The 14,808-nt window shown below is 37.5% G+C and overlaps 1 protein-coding gene across 3 annotated transcripts in view; it reads left to right on the forward strand.

Moving 5' to 3' along the window:
• Positions 1-3,387: 3,387 nt before the first annotated feature.
• The window catches only part of BRINP3 (BMP/retinoic acid inducible neural specific 3), a 415,363-nt gene continuing 403,942 nt past the window's right edge, over positions 3,388-14,808 (forward strand). The window contains exon 1 of one of the 3 annotated variants that reach the window (XM_029229677.1): positions 3,388-3,805. The gene's annotated coding sequence lies outside the window, so the exon portion shown is untranslated. Of the gene's footprint in view, positions 3,806-5,245; positions 5,500-6,447; positions 6,883-14,808 lie in introns of those variants that run through there. The other 2 variants (XM_029229679.1, XM_029229678.1) reach the window with 2 other exon arrangements.

A 14,808-nucleotide genomic window follows, 5' to 3' on the forward strand; every position in this document is an offset into this window, starting at 1 on the left:
TTTGTATATGAGGAACAGTTTGAATGTACTTATTATAACCCATTTTTGTTGTAAATTTGATTTCAGGTTAAAATAATCTGAAGCATATTGACATTTCTCTGCACAAGCAACTTGCTTCACTAATTCACTTTCTCTAATTCAACATATCTTGGATGTTGCTTTTAGATTGGAAATTTTAGTGGATTAATAGGTAAGAAATACATTAGGTGGTACCTGTATATTTCAAAAGAAGATGGAGCCAGAAGAGCAGACAAAAACATTACCTGTAATAAAAACTTGCTAAAATACCAACTGCAGATGTGCCTGGAGATTATTCAGGAAAAGACATGCTCAACATAAAATTAAAATGCATAACTTATGAGTACATAAGTTTGAATCTAAGTTCAAACCTGAATTGTACTTAAGGTAAAAACCAGCTAGGAGATATAAAGCCTATGGCTCTATTTGGGGGTTGATCAAATATATGATTTAATATAATGTTAAAATACATTGTTTATTAAAGTGCTATAAACTATTTTAAGGTTAAGGAACAATGGGTCACAAAATTAATATTTTTTATCCTGTCCTGTTTTTCTCCAAATATTTAAAATCAACCTCACATTTATTTCACATATATGCTAAAAATGCTAATGTTACATTTTCTAATTTAAGTTGGGTCCTCAACAAATAAATCTATTTCCTTGAATAACAAATTAGGTAAGTAGGTTTAGGAAGCATATTGGAATTTTTATATGAAAAGTATGCTCTCTTTCTGCCACAGATGTTATGTTTGTGTTTGTAATGAATGTAATTCAGGATATTCATCCTCCTTGTGTGGACCTCAGATCCCCCCTAGCAACATATGTCTAAAACACTTGGACATACACAGAAATCATCCTTTTGGTAAAATGAGATGACTTAAGAAAACCTTCTGTTCCAGGACATCATTAGGAATGGAATACAGCCTGAGGAGAGAAAGAAAAAAAAAGTTATACAAACATATCCTTAGTGAAATTTTTTCCCTTGCCAAGTTTGATAGTAATGACGACTACAGATTTGCACACCTGCACGGTGCGCCTTACTATTGTAATATCCTACTTGGCTATCTCTCTTCTAGGATTTTATATTGGTGCTTTCTAGAAAATTGATTATCTGAAATAAAGTCTATTCTTACCATCTTATCAATGGAATTTTAAGATCAGATATTTCAGACGAGGCTGAGGGCATCCTGAATACATTTTATGACAATTAGCTCACCGTTATCATTAAAATTTGGGGATAAGGAATTGACAGCGGAAAGAATGACAGCGGAGGAAAACAATGAATAGTTCACTAGTAAAATATATTCTATAACTCAAAATTGCAATGGTTTCTCTTAGAGGAAGTCTCTTTTAATTGTTCACATCCAAAACGGTCAGCTTACACTTGAAAAACCAAGTTCACACAATTTGCAATCTTTGTTATTCTGCGCACCTAGTGACATAAGATGTCAGCACAATCAAGAGCCCTTTAGCTCCTTCCCACTCCTACACCTACCCATTCTCCACAGAATGAGCGTGTGCAGCCTGGGGGTGCTGCAGACTCACGGAAGCCAGAGGGCTTGATGAATTCATAGGTATCACCTCGACATGTAAATACCTACTTCGGTCGCCATGTATTTGTTTCTGGTGCAAGAATTGGACGGAGGGTGTACACACTAGTAAGACGTTTCTATGACTTTAACTTTCCTGGCCAAAAATGTGAAAAATACACGTTCTCATATCTGAAACTGAAAAAAATATATATTTTAGAACATGGTGAATGGGGCACAGACACGGGGCTACGACCCCAAACTCTTTTATTTTCAGAAAGGAAAGAGAGTAAGAAATAAGGGAGATATTTACCCATTTAGCAAGCAAGCAGGCATCAGCTTTATCTGTGTCTGGATTGTGAACGTAGGAAATGTAGGACCTTAAAGCCTTCACGTTGCCTGCTTAAAGCCCCTTTCTTCAAATTCACCCTTACAAGCTACTACTCTCCTAGGAAGGAGGAAAAGAAAATTTCCGCTGACCCAGCTCGTGATTTCCATACAGAGAGCAAAGAAATGAATGGAGAGGGGGATGGGACGGTGAGAAGCAAAGTGTTTCCTTTTCAACCGCAGAAAATAAGATTACTTACCAAGAACATTTTTATCCGGGGGAAATGTTTATTCCCTCTATCATTCGGCGCCTCAGTCTCAGCAAGAAATCAATTTCTACTCTACCTTTTCCTCCTATTTCTAAAAGAAAGAGAGAGAGAGCGAGAGAGGCGGATAATGCTTAAGCTTCAGGGTCCAGGGGAAGATACAGAGGGCAGAAGACTCCCACAGCGCTCTGTACCCAGGTCCCAGCGCTGAGAGTGAACCCCTGGGAGGGAGATTCTCTAAGGAGGGTGCGGGGGGGTGGCGACGGGGGGATTCATTTCACTGTGAAAACATAAATCATCCGCAAAGAGAATCGCTAGCCCCTCAGTCACACAAGCAATTCCCTAGGGGAAGTAGGTTTCAAAGAAAAAAAGGAAGTTCCTGAATTGAATGAGAGAGAGAGAGAGAGAGAGCAAGAGAGAGCGAGAGAGAGAGACTGGGATTTGGGTTTGGGATTTGGGCTTGGAGGAGGGATGGGGCCGTAGAGGAAAGGAGGAGAAGGAATAAATCTAGTCTTACCCGATCGATCGGGCGATCGTTTGTGCTGTATCGGGCTATGAAAAAGGCAAGATAATGCATTCGGCAGCAAAGCCATTTCTGGCACCGTCTCCCTACGCAATTGTTTAGGAATAAGAGGTGACGCGGGAGTCTCACAGCCTGCCACCTGCTCCCCCAGGTACGGTCGTCAGAACCTCCAAAGCTCTAGCTTCTAAAGCGAGGCGTTTAGAGCTGAGGTTTCGAAGGGAAGTCAATTGCCTGGAGTCCCGGAGAAGCAGCCTTCGCCGAGGAAGCAGGACCTGGGAGGGCTCCTGCCGCCGCCGCTGCCGCTTCCACCCGCCGGTTCCCTGGCCCCGTGCCTAAGCCTCCCGGCACAGCGCCCCCGAAAGCGCCAGGCGACCCGGCCTCCTCTGCGTCTTCAGCCCCCAATGCAAATCGCGGATGATCTGGTCATCCTAAAGTGACCACGGTGGCTATTGGGGAGCTTGGTTGTGTTGGGTTCCTTACTACGCCTCCCTCGGTTGCTGCAAGGGAGAGGGTTCAAGGGAAATCCTAGTGAAATGCACTGATGGAATACTATTAATCCTAATGAACATGTTCCCAATGCAGGTAACTCTTAAAGAACCGAGAGTGGGAAGATCAGAGCAGGATTTCCGAAGCGGTGGCCTCTTGAATTCTCATTGGATCCTTCCCAGCAGCCTAAATCACTCTTGCTGCTGTATCTATCAGGATGACTACAGCCTCGCTCCCTAGTTCTCTCTTTATCCCGCTGTCTTCAACACATCCTTTTACTTCTCTTTGCAAATTTATCTGTAGTCCACTTCCTGGTCTCTGGGGTTACACAGCTTCTAATTTTCCCCACTGTATGGGGCTGTACAGTCCGTAAAATTTCACTTTGTCTGCCTAAGGCTCACCACAAATAAGCCCCCTCCCACTCCCCCTAAAATAAAAGGCACCTCTTTCACACTTCGCTTCCCTCCCTTGGGGCTTCCTGGCTCTGCGTGTAACTTGTTTTTACTTGGTATGCCACCAGGAACTGCTGATTATTTCAAAGTTGCACCACCCTGAAGCTCATCACTTTACCTTGGTTTGGAAGATCATGGAATATCTGTTGGCATCTTGGATGTATTTTTCTCATAGTCATCTTGCTTCCTGAAATTTCCTCTGGTAAGTTCTTCTCTTTATACGTTGTGAGAAACTTAGTAGTAGTGTTATTTTTAATAAGCTTGTTAGTTTAAAAAATGTCTCATTTCTTACATTTTTGTCACTTTCAGAACTCAAAGATCTATGTGAATGTGTTGATTAATTAGTATGTTCGTTGCAGTTGTGCTGATGTAGCCCATGTAATGAATTACCCTATCACCTTTTACATTCTTTATTTATTTCTGCCCTCATTTATATTTCAGGTTATAGGAAACATTAACCATCCCCCCCCCCCAGTAATGCTTCTTGGCACACATTACTGAGCCATTTGAAAGGTCAAATTTTATGTTTATCTAAGAGTAAGCTTAACACAGACCTTCTGACAATTGCAGGGTCTGGCAAAGTTCACTCTTTCCTGATCTTCAGAAGGTTGTTCAGGTCACTATTTGTTCATCGTAAGCAATTACATGAATAGGGAGGACTTTTGTAAAGTGTATTTTTATGAGTTTAGCAGGATACTAAACACTAAAAGCCACTGTATGGTAACATGAGGAGTGTGAGTTTTGAGTGCACCATTTTTATTTTTATTACAACATCCCAAATCACACATGAACACATTATTTTGGGTGTTGTATTTAAATTCAGGCATCACATTTGGGAGTAGGTTTCCGATTTTGTGAATTTAACGGGTGAACAGTTAGTTGGACACAGAGTGCTCATTTCAGAGGAAGAGAGCTATCAGAAGAAAGCAGTGATTATCTTGGTACTAATCATTGAAATTCAGGGACAGACTTTATATGAAAAATTTAATTGCCTCAATCTTCACACTTGTTCAACCCCCAGACTCAATTTTAATAAGTATGTTAATATGTCAGTGTTTTTTTCTTTTATGAGCATTTTTATGAGATTAACTGACAGCTATGATTATCACTTCCCCTTTAAGTATAGGTGTGCTGAGAAACATTTAAATCTTAGCTTTTACTTCACACATTGACAAGGACACAGAATTTATTAATTGCCAAACCCGAATGTATCAGTCGTCTCTAATGCATGCTGAGGTTTGGGGTTTTTTCTCTGTGAGCCCCCCTCCCAACCCCTCCCCATAAGAACAAGTTGCTGCTTTCTACATTTCTGGTTATTGGGATGGATGGAGGTGAAAACCTATTGTTCAAGATTTTCCTTCTTTCCTTCTTTCTTTTCTTTCTTCCTTTTTCTCTCCCCCCCCCCCGCCTTTTTTAAATTTCTCGGAAAGAACTATTTCTGTCGTCATTGATGGCTGACTCGACACCCTAAGTCATGCTTTTTTAAATTCAAAAGCCCTTTTAGCTTCCAGACAGAAAAGTACTCCAGCTGCGGCATCATCCATCCCCCATCTCGGGATTCAAGGGCTTTTCCCCCTTGGCTTCCACCGAGAGAACGGGGCTGCCTGTGGTCCGCACCACTGGGCTCCCCTCACCCGTCACTAGTTTCTACCTGGTCTCCTTCCCAGCCTGGTCGTCCTGACTGACAAGTGCCATCAGCGCCCGAGACTTCAGCTGAAGAAACGAGGGGCTTACCATAATTCACCAATTCAAACCTCCTCTTTGGAGGACTGCTGCTTTTGCGCAGGAGTGGAGGGAGGGAAGGAAAAAAAAAACAAAAACCCAACTTTCCGTGCAGTCAGATCTTTGCTTCTTAACCTAGTCTACTCCAGTAAGGCACAGACGTCAGGTACTTAGGTAAGTGCTTTTTTTTTTTTTTTTCCTGTATCATAACCTGAAACTCAGGTTGGTGGAGGGGAGATGTGCATTGCACCGTCAAGGACGCTTTAACCGGGAGGGCGAGCAACAGGCGACTCTGCCTGGAGATTTGTCCGCAGCTCGTGGCAACGCCTAAGCCACCTGGGCGCCGGGAGCACGGAGGCCAAGGTGCGCGGAGGACAAGGTGCCCTGTAGACCGGGCGGCCCGAGCTTGGCGCCGGGAATGGGGATGACCCTCACGGGTGGGGACAGTGCCCCGCGCCCCGCCCGCTCCGCCGGCGCAGGCTCGGCTCTAGGCCCCTGAGGCGAACGGGCGCCCGGCGTGGGCATTCGCAGCCCTGGAGCCGGGCGCGCGCCAGGGGGTTCATCCTTGCTTCACGCTCCATTTCCAGTCTTCCTCCCGCCGAATTTGAGCAAAACCTCTTTTCTGTGCTAGAGGCCAGATTTGGGAGCTCTAGAATACCTCAGCAGCGCCCATCTGCGTTTGTATTTATTAATTATTATTTTTAATGAGCTGTACCTAGGACTAAGAAATGACGGCTCTCCAGCATGCCTGCTTCATAAAAAATGAGTCTCCATCCATCCGTTTAGTTGGGCTTAGAATAGCTGACTTCTCAGGCTCTGTGTGAAAGTGTTGCTGACCGTCACACCCTCCCTTCCTTCACCAACTCGCAGGAATCCGGAGGGTGGAGCGGTGGGGGAAAGAAAGAGTTGGATTTGAACTTGGAGCCAGAGGTTGGAATATAAGTGAAAAGCAAAGAGTAAGGGTTGTGAGTCTTTCAGCTTCTGTTATACCCACTTGCAAGTTAGGCTTTTCGGTTTCCGTCCCCCTTTCCTGGAGGCGGGGCGGGAGGTAGGAGGGTCCAGGCTGGGAGCGCTCCCCTCCGGCGTCCACCCGAGAGGGGGTGGTGCTTCTGGGCTGCTGGCGATGCTCGTTCTGCAGCCGAGCAGTGGCAGAGAGTTTAAGACTCCGGTGGCTGTTCTACTAGTCTCCAAGAGTTGAGCCACAGTCCCTTTTACTTTGCACCAGGTCAGAAACGTAATCAGCCCTTTAGAGCAGGGACCACCTTCTGATGGGAATCCGACTGGGAAACGCTGGGGAGGCTCTACCCTTGAAGATAAGATGCATGTTTCCGGCTGTGTGAGATACCAACCCGAGGCTTGAAACGAGGAAGAGGTGACTGGGGTTGCTAAATAACCCTCCTATTGCTTACAAATAGTCTAGCCGGTCAAATAGATGTAAGCAAAGAAGAAAGCACCAGGGTATAAAACTGTCACAGCAGCTTCGAAGACGGATGATTCAGATTTGGGGTACTTTTTCTTTTGCGAGCTGTTTAGATTTGTCATCATGCAGTTAAGCAGGTAAGGACTGAATGTCTATATTTTATTGACAATGATATAACCTGTGTTTGACCCCTCCCGTGGTAATTTTTCCCTGTTTGAAGCGATGGAATACATGTATTTTCAAATGGGTCTGCTATGATGCATAACTTCTTGATATTTGCATTCAAGAACCATTTAAATCCACTTAAATGTTTAACATGCATTCACTTGAATGTTCAAGGTACATTTATTTAAATGTTTAACAATGTTACAAAAATCATAAACTTGGCCAAGGTGAGAGGAAGAAATGGGGAGGGTAGAAGTTAGAGGAAGGAATGTAGAACCCTAATGAAGGATGTAAGCTAGTAGTTGCAGAAATGCCTTAAAACTGCTTCTTGTTAAGGTCATAGACCTGAATATATAAAGGAGAATTGGAGAACTATTAAGGGCGTCTTCAACTAGCAATTTAATTCTGACTACTTGAGAGAAATGTTTTGTGGGTATTTTCATGTAATTTTCTCAATTTCAAAAAAAAAAAAAATCCTTGGGGTGAAGGTGGGTTGAGTTGTCAAATAGGATGAGAAAAGAGCTTGCCCTAAAGCAGTGTTATGTATGACCCCAGTATAGAAATCTTTGGGCTTAAGAAACCAGTTGGAAACTGAAAAATAAAATATAAACACATTTTTTAAATTATGGAAAATCTCCCATAAATAAAGCTTTTTAAAATTCCAGGTTTTGGAGTTGTATAATGTTACTAGCCAATAGATTTCTTCCACTATCAGACGTAACAACCCCCAAAAATCTCAATTAAAATGAAAACCACAATTTGAATAAGTTATGTTATTATTATTGATATTGTTTTGCTTACATGTTGAAGGAGTCTGGAATCCCCACACAGTGAAGCAAAAAATTTTGATAAGATATAATCCTAAAACTATTTCATTTATTTCTAACAGTTTTTCTTTTCTAAGAAATTGTACTCTTTAAGATTTTTCTCTGGAAATAATTTTAGTACTTACATTTATTGACGTAGATCCCTGATCAATAATTTTTCTGCTTGTAAGGCTCACTGATAACATCTTGAAGAAATATGAAAGATAATTGTGACTTTGGGTCATAAAATTGCAAAGTTATGGTGCTTTTCTTAGTTTGATGCAAGAGGTAGTTTTTACTCCACTGGAAAAAGTAATTTGTCAATGCATTCCAATTCCTGAATTCTTTTGCATTTTACCCTCTGGAGTTCTACTGCAGTGAATATACCATTATTATACATTGTATTACATATGTATGCCCACTTTTGGGTGAGTGAAGAAGGTATTTATTTTAAATTACATTGCTTTAATAGTGTTTTTAAATGAAGTAGACATGATACCATATGATTGATTTCATTTATCATTTAATCAGATAATATGTCATTCCAGCTTCTCATGAGATATTTTCTCTTAATAAACTCAACATTGTAATGAAAATGTACATTTTTTATAAAATACAGTACATTTTGATTTTCTTCATGCAGAATGATTGATATATGATAATCAAGTAAATCAAACCTAAGTAGGAAGAAACCATTGGCACTCTAAGAGTGTGTGTGTGCATGTGTGTGTGTATCATATACATACATGCATATATGAGATTAGCCTTACTCCTAGATTTGTGTGTTTTTTAAATAAAGATGGAATTTCTTTTCTGAATAGTGCCTTTGTGTGTTTCTCTCTACAAGTGCAAAGAACTCAACTGATAGGATTTCAAAACTTTGATGCTCTGTTATCAGCCTATACTTCAGTTTCCTATATTACCTGTTATTTTGATTTTTTTCATATTATCTCCAAAAAGAGTAGTTACTGAGTAGAGTGTCTAAAATTTTAATAATTTAGAAAATTAGATATTAGTATTAGAAGTTCAAAGTTCAGACGCAAAGACAAATGTAACGCCCATCCATGGCAAGTTTAGCACAAATCTATCTTTTATTAAAAAATATCCCAAAGGTGTTTGTATGTTATGATTATGACTTATGATTAATGAGGTCCTCTTCTAAGATTCTTAACAGTTTTCTTTTTACCTCTTAGTATTGGGTTATTGTGAAAAGTAGAGAGAGATGGATCTAAGAACACTTCCTCAATTTTATTTCTAGTTCCATCTCACTAATGCGATCCTAGTAAGGTGTCTTGACTACTCCTTCCAACCCTCATCTCTCACATGGTTGAAAACACCATCTACTTCATAGTATTTTTGCAGAAAAAATGACAGAAGAGATGAGGATGCTTTAAAATTACAAACGTTATGAAAACAAAATATATTTTGAAAAAGGTACCATGTATGTTTGATTTTTTTGTTTGGTTTCTGGATAAAATTCTTTTTCCATGCAAGAAGTAATGTTGACTCAACTGAAAAAAAAATTAGTACCAAATATTCTTGGTCTATGTTTTTATGGAGTCTAATGAATTTACATAGCATCTCTTTTGTTTTGATATTGTGTAGCTAAAAAACAAAAAACACAAGCTTAAAGAGTACACTCTTTAAGGCACATTAGTTCTTATTTACATCGTATTTACCTTGGCTTTAATGAAGTTCTCGGAGAAGAGTCACTTTTACAAAACTAGTTGCTCTTGATTGACTTTTCAGCGTCATTTAGTGAAAGTCTGATTTCTTAGCAGATTTATATTAACTTGTTGATCTCTGTCAGTTTAATTGAAAACAAGATCGAAATATTCTCATATAACAACTTTCATAATGAAGAAACTCGAGAAAAGCCAGACTTGTAATTTCTGACATTATCAACTCATATTCAGCTTACCAGGATTAATTAGGTGACGTCTAGCATTGTTGGTGTTTTAATTTAGCAGCTACATGGATAAGTTCATTTAGACATTTAGTAGTGTAACTCTGACCAGTTTTTCCATGCACTGCTATTTGGTTTTATGATTTTAATATTTACAATTCATGAGTTCTAAAGGAGAGCAAAAGAAAAAAAATTGTGTTTAATATTATTGATTGCTAATGGATGATCTTGATTCTTAAAAGGAAATAGTATTAAGATGTTTATTCTATTCTATAAAAGAGTAAAAGGTTCTCTGAAGATGAAATTTAATCATGAACACTAATGGCCCTTTTGCTGAAAATATATCTAGAAGTCCTGGCCTAGCTCCCCTTTTTTTTTTTTTTTTTTTTCTTTTTAGCGATATCAAATAGCCACTCAAACCATTTTACACTGGTCATCAAATATCCCCATCAATAACATTTTAAGGCTTTTATTGTTATCATTTCAAGGCATATTTGATGGGTTATTAAGAATATTTATATCCAATTAGTTATTTGCAGACCTATCCAGTTACAAAATCTCCATAGATAATTATTTCATAAGCTATGAATTAGCTCTTCTATACTTATGGTTTGAAATAAAGTATTCATGCAAACAGTTCTGGGATATTTCTCAATTTCATATTCAAAATAACAGATCATGAATAACTAATAGATGCTCTAATTGAAATAAACACAGTTATTTTCTAACCAGTTTTGCATTTCCCCCAAGATTAAAAGATATAACTAATATACTTTTAATGAGCTGATTGAATTACTACATATTTTATCATGACATAAATAGTTGTGTTAATTTTGTAACTTTATTTTTAACCAGGAAAGCATAAATTCAGATGTGGAAAAATGACATGCAATATAATAAATTAGGAAATCTTAAAGAGTCTTATTCTTCTATATTCATTGCTATTTCTTACACACAATTCATAATTTCTCAAATTTTTTATTTTTTAAGTTTAGAGTTAAAAATGGTATGTATCTCAGTGTAAACTATTTTTATTTATAATTATTTTTTTAGGAGCATTTGTATTAATGCGTAACCCTAATTTACTCAGATGTGGATGCCTCTAAAAGCACCCAAGGCATAGAAAATTTCTTTTAATAGCTGATAAAGGAGCTACCATGTTATAGTTTCAGCAAATTAAATCTATAAAATACACATTTATTGATTAAATTAATAAATATGTTAACATTACATTCGAATGTATTGTAGCTCTCTGCTATATAAGAATTATTGTCTCACAATGGTGTGTTTCATTTAAATTCCATTATAGATTTATTGTGAAAGAACACTTACAGATAGACTTATTCTTCCTGGTTTCTGCAGATATCAGACAACCTCATCAGGATTGAGCTGTTTTTTATGAACTTTTCTGGAGTTTTGCATTTTGTTAATTTTAAAAGCTATCTCTAGAATATTGCACTATTAAAAAGCAATCTAGCCTTGGGAAGACCAGAATTGAGTAAGCATGCATTTAGCTTTTCAGTGTCCAACAGTGGCTGTATATAAACACACTGCTACTTTACAGATTCATTTAACACTCTCACAACTGAAAACTATAATCTTTTAAACATTTCAGATGATGTCCACAAATATAAGCCAGTTTGGGCAAGTGATTAAGTCAAATCAAGGAGTAAATTTAGCATGGGTTCACTCAAGTATCATAATACAAAATCACATATGTTTATGCAGGTTGTTAATCATGTGTTCTTTGTAATTTGTAATATCTTTGATATGTATGCACTTTTAAGATGCAAGTATTTGTAACTGTTTAATACTGTGTACAGAAGCTCCTTCTGTTTAGGTAAAGTAAATATAGAACAAAAGTTAATTCAATCGCGAAATTCCTGGGGTAGACAATACAGTTGTGGCTTTCCCGTCTTTAGTGTGGCAGTATTTCTAATGGTTTGAAAAACCAGCCCCATAAATGTATGTACAGAGATGGTGGAACAGTCTTTTTCAGACGTGAACACCTCAAATAGTAATGAACAAAATCTAAATATTTAGAAGAAAATCATTAAAGGTTGAATAAATCACACAATAAAGTAAACAAATGCTCCTTTAAGATAATTAACCCATACTTTTCTCAAAATGTTCTTATATAACAGCAAATATATTAATATACAGACCAAGTCTAGCTTACTCAAAACATTTAAATTGAGTGGCTTTACTTGAATTTATAATGAGAATTTCTGATTATTCATTCAGACCTGTCACCAATATACAAAGTTTTAATACATTATATACATGTGAAAAGTAATATTTCCAAGATTATACTATCAAATAATGTGGAAGAAGACTAAACTTTCCAAAATTGAATAATCTAGAAAAAAAATGAATTGCCAGTGATCAATGAACAACAGCAACAAACTAGAAAGTATATTTTCTGTTCCTTATTACTAATTTCACTCCAAATGAAGTTTTTTTTTTTTTTTTTTTTTTTTTGCGGTACGCGGGCCTCTCTCTATTGTGGCCTCTCCCGCTGCGGAGCACAGGCTCCAGACGCTCAGGCTCAGCGGCCATGGCTCACGCGCCCAGCCGCTCCGCGGCATGTGGGATCTTCCCGGACCGGGGCACGAACCTGTGTCCCCTGCATCGGCAGGCAGACTCTCAACCACTGCGCCACCAGGGAAGCCCCCAAATGAAGTTTTTAAGCAACTTGTTAATTTGAATTCAAAACCTGTCTTGAGTAAGCGATTATGATAGCATGTGAGTTTTTTGGATTTGTAAGAGATACTCTTTCCTACTTACTGAAAGTTTCACAGTCACTTAAAAAATAGCACTTTCATTTTTTGAAATGTGAACTAAGAGAAATGAATCCAGTCTTCCCTGTGAATTGAAACTTAAAGTTCATAGCTAAGAAAAAGGCAATCCCAAGCAATTTCTTAAGAAGCACAAAATTATTCTTGAACCTTTTTTTTTGACTAAAGTACTTGTTTTCAGCATCTTCTCACCTTTGAGTGCAGACAGATTCTAGACTTACACCGCTCCTCCCCAACACACACAGATTTTTGCAACACTTCTCTCCTTATTTGAGAACTTGTAGATCAAGGACATATTATTGACATTTTAAATGTATAGCTATCTTTATATTTCAGCTAAAAAGGTAACACTAATTATGTTTGAACTGTGTGGAGAAAAATAACTTGGAGCATCCATGTTTCCTCTTAGAGTGAACTCTAGCAGGTTTTCATGTGTCTCTTCCATCCATCCATGAAATGTGAACATTTTAACACATCTCTTATTTAACCAATCAAAAAAATGAAACAACAAATTACAACCATATGAAGACAGGCCAGAATGAATATAAAAGATCACTCATGTCATTATAACTTTGTAAATCTATCCTTAACAGCTTCTCTTTAAGGAGATCAATTTGGATTTAGAGTGAGACCCAACAACTCCAATATAAACTGCTGTGATTAACTATTAAAAATATTTCTTTCTCATCCATAATATTGAATCAGTAAGGTAAACAAAAGTTTAATCTAGCTTCACATGATTCTTTCATGAAAAAAGTGATAACAATTTGATATGCTTTACTGTCTTTTGGATATAGATTTGCAAAGTTCTAAGCTGAAGATAATTTATTTGCTCAGCATTTGAAATTGGACAATTATTAACCGATTATTAAAAGTTTATCTATTACCAAATTTTGATCTCAGATAAGTCCTGCAATATTGATTTCTATGATTATTATTTAGAAGGTATTGCCTGACCAGTTCAGACAATATGATTTTAAAAATTACCACTATTACACTAGTATGTACATGATATGCTGGGTATTAGCTAATACTCAACAGTTTCTATGTGTCAGATATAGTAATGCCCCATTTATTTTTCCCTATAATATCCTTCAAAATCTGGCTGGCTCTTTTAATATAAAAACTCTCTTCAATAATACAGATTTAAAAAAAAATAAGTTTACTTTACTTTACCTTTGAAACTTAGTATCTTAAATTCTTTATATCTCCCTGAATTTGGAGACAGTTTGAGCTATTTTAAAAGTTAAAGTAATATATTGACAAGAGTGGTCCTTGAAAATACCAAATGCTTTCAAAATTCCACGTTGGGGAATAATGGGGAAAGCAGGTGTTCACTGTTAGAAAAGAGTTTAGTAACACAAGGTAGAATATATTGCCAATACCAGGCACTGTAAGGGTAGCTACCATATGCAAATATGGGCCATCCCAGCATCTTTGGCAACTGGGTAAGCTGTGCAAAAGTCCATTGCTGAAGACTCATTCTACAGTTAGAAATACCCAGTCCTGACACTCTTTGTTAGCTGGTGGTTCAGAAGAAATTGGAAAACAGCAGACAGATTTAACTACTTGCTGCTAGATTGGTTTGCTTGTTGTAAATCATGTCTTTTTGTTACTTTTGGTTCTTTTTCAAGAAATATTTATTGGATGTCTGATCAATGGTGTGTGCTAGGGTAAAGCTTGGGAATATAACAATGAAAAGATACAATTGCACTTAAGAGGCTTATGGGTTTTTTTGCTATTTGAAGTACACTTTGATTTAATTAATCCACTCAGGCAAATTTAATGCTTGGTCACTCATTTTATTTTCACACATGTCCAATTTTGATATTGTGCATATAATTCTCTTTAAGAGAAGAGGAGGGCTGTCAAATTCCTCAGTATATAGATAGGTCAGTAAAGAAAGTATTTTCTATCTAGAGAGTTAAAGGATGACTATTAAGAGAAATGGAGGAACCAGGACGGTTCTGCTAATAAAGTCATAATAATTCTCAGAGTGATGATTTAGTTGACATCTGATTGTGTGGTGATTTTGTTTGTTTGCTTCAATGTTAGCTTTTTTTCAATGGAAACATTTTTAATGGGTTATGTCTTTTGATTTTTAGGAATTAAAATTAATAAAAAATCATATTAACATTACAAAAATGCACTTTATTAATTTAATTTTCTTATTCTATCATGTATTTATTGAGGGCCTTCCGTGTACCAGGTACTTTTGTTGGTGGTACAGGTGCATTAGTGAATCAAACAACACAAATCCTTGCCTATTGTTGCTTATACTGGAATTCATTATTACAGGAATTTCAGGAATTGTTGCATTATTACAGGAATTATTATCCTGTAAGTTGAATGATCCCTGTAACCAGAATTAGAAGATAGGTCAGGAGT

Source organism: Monodon monoceros, unplaced genomic scaffold (assembly GCF_005190385.1).
Source record: "Monodon monoceros isolate NGI ecotype Baffin Bay Population unplaced genomic scaffold, NGI_Narwhal_1 Super_Scaffold_18, whole genome shotgun sequence".
Taxonomy (NCBI): Eukaryota; Metazoa; Chordata; class Mammalia; order Artiodactyla; family Monodontidae; genus Monodon; species Monodon monoceros.